The sequence below is a fragment of the Enoplosus armatus genome, chromosome 8 (assembly GCF_043641665.1).
Source record: "Enoplosus armatus isolate fEnoArm2 chromosome 8, fEnoArm2.hap1, whole genome shotgun sequence".
NCBI lineage: Eukaryota > Metazoa > Chordata > Actinopteri > Centrarchiformes > Enoplosidae > Enoplosus > Enoplosus armatus.
Window position 1 is genome coordinate 4933116 of NC_092187.1, and position 9265 is coordinate 4942380.

Here is a 9265-nt window from a genome sequence, read left to right on the forward strand (position 1 = left end):
TTTATAGACTAGTGATTAAACATCCTGTTACAAAGTGTTCATACTAGTTAACTAGTATAGCAGTGAATGAAGTGCCCTGTTTTTGGTTGTAAAGGGGCTATAGAGTACTTCTCTGTGGAGGCTGAAGGTTAATGTTGTAAAATGCAACCCGGGAGTCAGGACTCCTGAGCAATCCCAAGATAAATCTGAAAGGTCACCAGATAATTAAAGAGATATAGAAAGTCTCTGTTACAGAAAATTGTTTATTTTGTGAAATATTAATTGTTTCCTCTCTTCAAGCCTCTAAATGTCCTTTCCATACTGACAATTTGTAGAGGTCACAAGCCAAAACGGTTTTGTAGGTTTTGTCTCCAAACCACCAACCAAATGTCAACAAATATCTTCATAGCAAAACATTGCTCACTGTTAAAACATATTGCTCAACTAGAAAAAACTGCAAATCAGTGTGTTTTCTGTAGGGGTGGGGTGGGGTGGGGTGGGGTGGTGGTTGGCACAAAAGCACGCAAGTTTTTATTAGCTACCAAGGTGAATAAGCCAGTATGAATAATATGAGTTCTATTGTTGCAGGTTCCCTGCAGATGTCATTTTTGTCTTCCAACAATTAGCTTAACAATGCAGACACCAAATCCAGGCCAGCAGCCTGGAAAAATGGATCTTGTACACTTACATACGGTGCCACAAAAGATACCAGTCTCGTGGCTTTCTGTTTTTCCGCATTTTTTTAATGTAACGTCGTCGTAGGTTACAGTCATTTACCGACGGAGTCTAGTGACCTCAAGGTGGGATGGTATTCTCATTTGTTGTGAAAGAAACTTATGCATGCAGTCTCTAGGTGGGAAAATGATCTTTTCACCCCTACGTTAATCAAATCTCACTGAAGGAACAGTTAAAATGAGCTAATTGAATATTTGATTTACCAATCAGGTCTGAAGTATCTTGACATATTCATATCCATCAGCACATCTTAATGAGATTTTACATTGCTTAGTAATTGGAGAATACAGTGGGGAATATCTACCCAGGATGGGATTTTATTATATTCTAAAAGATATTATATACATTCTCCTTCCATACCAACATAAATGATGTGCACCATGATCCATCACAGTAAAGCTGTAAAGTTAAGACGCAGGAGTTGTCTTTGAGTAGCCATAAATAGTTCAAAGAATATCCAACACTGCTTGGTAACCAAAATGACATTGCCCACCAATTTAGCCTTACAAGATCAGAGCAGTATCATATCTCTGGTGTAATGGAGAGTGAGGGTTTACTGGCATTATCTGTGTAGAGTGATGATTTCACTGCTAGACGAAGCCTCATCAGCATGTTTTAGACCATAGAAATTACAGGTGAAGGAGACGGTTACATCATCATAATAACTGAATATTTGTGAAATAATTGACAAAGATTTGACTCCTGTGTTGGGGTTATGAATTGTTTCAGGTGCACAATGAGGCGTATAAGAAAACATGAAACAGAATACACGATGTGTTTGTCAGAGGGCTACGATACCTGTCTGCGTGATACCAATGATCAGATGTGGAGAAGCATTAGTTAGGTAGAAATAGAATTATTAGATTATTAACCCTTATTAAGCCGAGGTTCACCATTGGATGAAAGGTACTTTCCTAGAGTAGGGATCAATCAGATCTGAGTTACATCTAGTGAGTCACTCTGTTCTACCAACGCAGGTAAATTGAGTCTGATCAGACACGTACACTCACTATATATATTTTTACCTCCAAGTAAAGTATTTCATTAAAATCCCATCCTTTGCCGCCCTGGGATGAGGAATCTAAAATGGAGGGAAATTACCCCAGTGCAAGAGGGAGAGAGAGAGAGAGAGAGAGAGAGAGAGGAAAGACTCTCCCTGGCTGGCTAGTCAGTGTTGCTATGCTGTTGTAAGGAGCGAGAGAGAGGGAGGAAGGGAAGGATGGAGGGAGGGAGGGAAGGAGTGGTGGGGGAGGCTGAAGGAGAGAGAGAGGGAGAGAGCGAGGCCTGGCAGACTGTGGGGGAGGCGGAGGCCTCATCTGCAGTGCTGTGTGCAGAAGGAGCGCTTAACAGCCTTTCAAAGGGGGAAGGGAAGGGAGGCGAGAGAGAGGGGGGAGACGAAGGGAAGGCAAGGGGTGGGGAAAGGAGTTGGGGGGGGGGTCAGAGAGGAACCGGAGCGCGAGGGAGGAGAAGCAAAGAGGGGGAGAAGAGAGGAGAGAGTGGCAAGGTAGAAGGAGGGGAGGAAGTGGTAGGGGCAGATGGAGGAGGAGGGGTGTAGGGGGAAGGGAAAAGGAGGAGAGGAGGAGGAGAGACAGAAAGAGGGGAGAGGAAGGGGTAGAGAGAGGAGCAGTGGGGGGAGGGCAGGGGAGGGGATGGTGTAGAGACTGGCGCCCCCTGTAGCTGGAGGAGAGAGACAGCCCTGGGCCCTGGTGTGTGTGTGCTGTCAGACACAAAGAGGTTGAGACAAAACAGCTCTTGTACTTAACAGGAGGGAGGCTAATTGGTTGAACTGGCCACAGGTCAGTTTAACATTTGCCCTCACCTGACCTGCAGCCTGCATCCACCTGAGCGGTGATGATCAGGACGTGAGAGAGGGAGGAGAGGGAAGGACAGGAGGAAAGAAAGGGAGGCAGATTAGAGGAGGTGGGGTGAGGAACAGAGGAGAGGGGACATGTGGAGGGGGTAGTTTGTAATGTAACGGCTGTGGTGGAGATGCTGATAGCGCCCCCTGTAGGAAACTGGCAGGAGCCGGTGTGAGATTCCTTTTAGCATGGTGGGGGGGATTATAGATTATAAGAAATTTGAGTGTGTGTGTGTGTGTGTGTGCCAATGGAAGTGACGCTTCTGATGTTGAGGGTGCAAAATGTCATCATGTACTTCACATCCTCTGAATATTGCATGTCGCTAGAGGTCATCCTGATCAGGGTGCCGCACAAACCAGGACAATAACACCAGCACAGAGACAGGAGAGGGAGGGGGTGGTGGGGTGGGGAGGAGGAGAGGAGGAGGAGGTGGAGGTGGTGGTGGTGGTGGTGTGGGGGGAGGCTAAAGAAAGGCCTTGCAGACTGCGGGGGAGACAAGAGGCCTCTTCTGCAGTGCTGGGTGGTGGAGAGGAGGGGGGCAAGTGGGTGGCTGAGGGGGGAGGCACAGACACAGCAGAGGGGGAGGATTGAGAGGGGGGACTGGAGAGAGGGGGGGGCAGAGAGAGATGATTGCATCCCACTACTAGCGCCTCCTGCAGTTAGAACGGCCTTGCTACACACACACACACACACACACACAGTGCAAATGATTCATGGAGAGAATATGATGAAATTGAATGTTTTAGAGAGGGAGAAGAGCGAGATAACGAAAAGAAAGACAGTACATGAGTGCACAGTGGCAACATCCAGTTGTGACAGAGACCCGGACGGGGTCAGGGTTGAGGGTCAGTACAGAGAGGAACAGTCAGGTTGGAGTGACCACTTGCACCCTCTTAAGTTGGAAAGAGGGAGAGGAACATTAAAGTCATGAAAAGTCAAGATATTTCAGCAAATTCTGTATTCAAACTTCCCAAACATTTAAACCCCTAAAAATGAGGCAATAGCCACTTGTGACACCTCACCACAGGTTCTAGGTGTCGTGTGGTCAAGGACATTTAGAGGCCCAACGAGGTAAAAGTATTCAGTATTTCATTTATTTTAAAGGAATAGATCGACATTTTGGGAAATTTGCTTATTCGCTTTCTTCCTGAAAATTAAATGAGAAATATGAAGCTACCGCTAGTCTGGCTGTGTTCAAAAGCAACAGACATGAGATCGATCTTCTTCTGTAACTCTCTGCAAGAAACCCAATGAGCGTATTTCCCAAGATGTTAAACTATTCCTTTAAGAATTATAAGGCCTGAATATGTGGAATAAATCCAGTATTTCATGAATTTTAAGTGTTTTTATAGGCATGAATAGTTGAAAGAATCCAGTATTTTACTAGAAATAAAAACAAACATTTGAGAAAAATAACGAAAACTAACAGTAATAATAGTAATAAATTATATAAATAAATAAAATAAAATTCACACAGAGGTAAAAAATTTTTTTTATAAAATGTTTGAGGAAGATACATCTATGTCATCACCATTTTGTTGTTTGTTTGTTTTTCATATTTGGGGCAGATGAAGTGCTCTGCTGTGGGCAGCTGGGCAGATTTCGGTGGCACATTTTCTTCACCATGACCTCAAGTGACAGCCAACACATGTTGCAAATAGCCTCCAATGGGCCTGTCAAAATGTGAATCAAACTTTCCAGGATGTTGCATGAATAGGGCTGCAGAAATTCAGCTGCTGACATCATCATCATCATCTCACTGGAGAGAGAGAGAGAGAGAGAGAGAGAGAGGCCCAGCAGACTGAGGGCCTCCTCTGCAACAGTACTGCACTGAAGGAAGAAGGAGGGAAAGGACCAGTAATGACTGGTGTGTGTGTGTGTGTGTGTGTGTGTGTCAGTGGGGGGACCTACAGTAATACTTCCATGGAGATGATGAGGAGCAGAGAGAAGCTTTGCATGGTGACAATGAGGCAGCTACTGGCACCCCCTGTACGTTGAAAGAGGATGTCTGCTGCATCACATTGGACACATTGCAGAGGGGGTGGTGGGAGGGGTGAGACGCAGGGGAGGGAGGAAATCTGCTAGGAGGTCAGACACTTTATCTACAGAGGTGTGTACACAGCAGGTGGGGGAGAGGGACACTGGAGGAGGAGATGGGAGGGCAATAAACTCTTGGTGTGTCTGGGGGATGATGTCATTTTTTGGCAAATATATATATATATATATACTGTATATAAAAGAATTCATTTCTTGGCTTGACAAAAAAAAATATGATCTCTTGGTGTTTCAATACCTTTAAAATGAAAAAGTACCATAGGTCAGAGGTAAGTTTGTGATGCAGAACAGCAGCTCTAGTGCCGAGTCTTGTTCAGGAAGATTTCAAGTAGACAGATGTTTGCCAACATCGCACCTGAGCCTGTTCTGTCCAGCTGAAGGACAGTATCTTCAGTCACCATATGACCCTGCTGCAATGAAAACATTTTTTTAGTGTGAAAGGAATGGATTTGTTCTTTGCCCTTGGAGTTCTTTCCTGCACTTTTTCAGTAGGATAACTGGGAGTTCTTCATCAAAGCCTCAAACTCCTGACCTGACTGCACTTACTTGGTGATTCTTATATATTCAGTAAAGGTCAGCTACTACAGAATAATGTAACTTTGACAGAAAATAAAAGCAGACATGATGAAAAAGCGAGAGCACTAGACTGGAAACCAAAACAGAGCTGAAAGGAGAGGAGTAACATACCAGAAACATGAATGAATGCTAACGTTGCTTCGTGTCTGCTGGATGCGTAAATAAGCGACTGCCTGCTTGTTTTATTAGCATTTGTGACTGAAGTCTGGGTTGGATGAAGAATTTGGAAAATCATATGACCCTGAAAAGCATGCTTCGTCTTCGTGCTCTTTCTACGGGGGAAAACTTAATCCACTCTAATATTCTTCCTGAGTCCTCAATGGATATTATTAAATTGTTATCTTTTTTTTTTTATAATAACATTACATTCTTGGCCTTTTATTGTCCTAAAAAAGGCCACTATAATAACTGAGCAGCTTTCCTAGGACTAAGAATGTGGCATCTAATAGTGTGTTATAATGTCCTTGTTGTGTTTTATCTTCTATGGTAACCAACCTTTCAAAAGTAGTTTGGCTGTGGTATTTGTAAAATACTCCACTGTACCCACTGATTGACCTTCATATGCAAATCTCTCCATGTACTGGTTCCTCCTTACCTGTATATATGTGTAGAAATCAAAACCGATATGCCCTGCATTCTCATGGTGTCCTACAGATGTCGGTACCCAGAGTGAGGACGGAGGTGGGCAAAAAAGCTTTTAAATATGCTGCCCGTCTTTCTCTTAGTCTGTTCATGTGTTTTTATGTTGCCCTCATGGCCAGATGTCTCATGAAAAAGACATTCTATTTTCAACGAGACCTTGTTAAATAAAGGAAAAATGAAAATGAGGAAGGTAGAAGAGTTCCATAGGCCAGTAGGGTAGAAATACACCTTTTTCACAGCCGACATTGTGTCTTGCCATTGTAGGAAAAGCACAGGTGCTCATAATAACATTAATGATGCACCTGTAAGCCATGCCAGTGTGACGGTGAGCCAGCGTGCGCAACACCAGGACCCTGAAACTGAAGCAGCTCAATGGAGTTCAGCCATCATTCATTTTATTTTTCAAATTTCTTTCAAAACGTCTTCCGTGAAAAAAAGGTCTATGATTCCTGGTGTTTCAGTTGAAGCAGATAATGCAATATTTTAAAGACCCTTGCACACCCTTGCAGGTGTTTCCACTTATTTTGGATGACTGGCTCAGGTTAAAGTCACCAAACTCCATGTGACCAATCCTACTTCTATCTGGAACTTAATTCCATTACATATTTCTAACAAAACTGGTGCTTAAAGCGTTTTGCCAAATAAATGTTATTAAGTTCTATTTTATCAACAAGCTCTGTTAGCTTGGAGGATGTGTCATGTTCACATGTTCCCCACTGTTGAACAATGCTAATATCACAGTTCAAAATATGTTATTTTTTCCTCCCATATGGCATCAAAAAGGTAATAATCACATATTTTTGTTTTGTTACGATTTGATTATTTGAATGATTTTGTTACGAGTCATTATACACATACGAACAATTCATACACACATTTGAATTACCCATTCCTTTTAGAGAATTTCATTCAGTTATTAAATGTGGCTCAAACCAAGTGGTTTGTTTTACTTTGTTGAAATCTACCTATTTAAAGAGATTTTTATGTATGCTAAATCAATTTTAGGAAGTGTTCCAATAGGAAATATAGAAATACATTTATATGTTAAACCAAAGTTGTACCAAAAGGGCATTTTATTGACCTTCTCTCACTGCCTGTGTGGACCTTGGATCATGTGGACACTGACTTTTGCTGTGATCAGCAAAAAGAGTTTCATCTTTTTTTCGTTTTAAATGTTTTGACAAGAGCTTGCTACCCATATTTTTTTTTTGCTTTAAATGCCATCTTTGTACTTTTTAAGAATAAATATTTTCTACATATTCAATATCTAATGTTTTTTTCTCTTTGTTATTTTTTGTATATTTTCTCTCTCTCTCTCTGATCTACTGTATGTTCCTTTATTGTAATATCTGGATTTGTGTAATTTCAAGCTCTTGCTGTCTTGTGTGTTTTATGTTTTATTACATTTTTCGATATTGAATTAGATACATTTTGCATCAAAACTAACTAGAGAGTGGGGGGAGACATCAGCCAACACAGTTTGAGGTTTAATCAGGCACATAAATGAGAACACCTGTGAGGCTTCATACTGTAGATGGTGGGATTTTTTTTCTTGTTTGATTGTAAAGCAGGTCTAGGTGCTGTAAAAAATACTGCGCTCAGTCCATGGAGAAATGTACACAGCCCATATTCAGAAACGGTGCCTTTAAATGAGACGTCAGGACGTCTGTAAGGTTGTGATGTCACCGCACTCGGCCACGCCTACCAGCAGGTCATCTGCTCCAGGCACAGCACGCCCACCAAGTACAGGGACACACTCATCCTCCCACTCAGTCTGTCTGAGTTATTTGACCGCTCTGCTCAGGACGACTCTTCAAGTGTTTGGAGTTCGTTCAGTTTGTCTAAAACATCTTGTTTCAGACAGAGGGTGAACTGAGGGGCTGCATAAAGGGCCAGAATGAGATAAATACAGACTTTTCTGAACGGTGAATCATGCAAAGCTACTCTAGTGGAGTCCCAGAATCCCTATATAAAATGTAGAGCTGAAATTAGCACAATATGGGACATTTAAATTCCTTACACCTTATATTTCAATCCATACAATGTTGCCTAATGAAACAAGAATGGCCTGATTAAGCCACAGAACTTAAATGTTATCAAATAAGGGTGTGTGGTCTCATTAATATCATTTTACTGTCCCTTACATAAAGCTTGGGGACCTGCCAATACTTAATATAGTATAACAGTCTAGTTTAACATTCTATTTATTTACTATCTACTTTTGACTGGCTGGCATTAATCTAATTAATATCATAGTATCAGATAAAACACTGATTTAATTTACGTTGGTATATTTTGTTGAAGAAAAATATGACAGTAATCCACTGAACTGATTTTCATTGATATTGGTGCTTTTTGATGACCACTGACTGTAGGACATAGCTCAAAAATCTTTTCGTGTACCACTCGTCTATCACTGCATATAATGGTGGGACATATTGTACTAATAACTTCACAATGTATGCATATATAAGTGCGTGCATACCCTGGGCTGGTAGCCAGCAGCAGTAGGCCTATATGGATTTTGGCCAGAAGATGTCACTATACAATAAGAAACAAGGTGCAGTCATCTATAACATGTACACCCACATACATTTTATATCTATATTTGATATAATGATTAATTTCAAATACTCAAAATATAATAATTTTTTGCGGTTTTAGATTTTTGCACACAATTACAATATTTTGCAGCGAGTTGTAAAAATGTATGAGATAAGCCCCTCTTATCTCATACATTTGTCTCATACAAGACTGATGTAATTATTGATTCCTTATTAGGGAAATTACTAATGAGGTTTACTTGATTCTGGTGTATAAATATATACTTTTTTCTTACTGATATTTGTTGTATATTTACAGTTAATTTCAACTGTTTAGGGAATTGTTTCTTAAAGGGGAAATTAAAAGGGATCTTTCGGGGTTCAATTTTCATCATGTCATAATCATTTCACTAACGAGGTCACAATGTAAGGTACAAGGTACTTGTACTTGACTTGGGTACTCTCATTTGATAGTACTTTATACTTCTGCTTGTGCTATTTTCTCCACTACATTTATTTGACAACATTAGTTACTTTGCAGATTCAGACAATTAAAAAAATATATAAATAAACAGATAGATTTTGATGTGTTATTTTGGATTAAGCCACCCAGCAGTATATAAAGTAACTGAAATTAGCTCCCCCTTTACCGGCTGCAACATCACAAATTATAATCCGGTGATATATTATACACTATTCTGCATAATGACTTTTGGTTCTTTAAGTATATTTAGACTCCAATACTAATGTACTTTTACTTCAGAAAGATTTGAAATAGTGTATTTTTATACTGTGGCTCTGTGACAGGCCTGAAAGGTAGAAGCCTCTTATTTTGAAGTCAAGGGTGAGAGAAAGACGGCCTGAGTCTTTTATTTT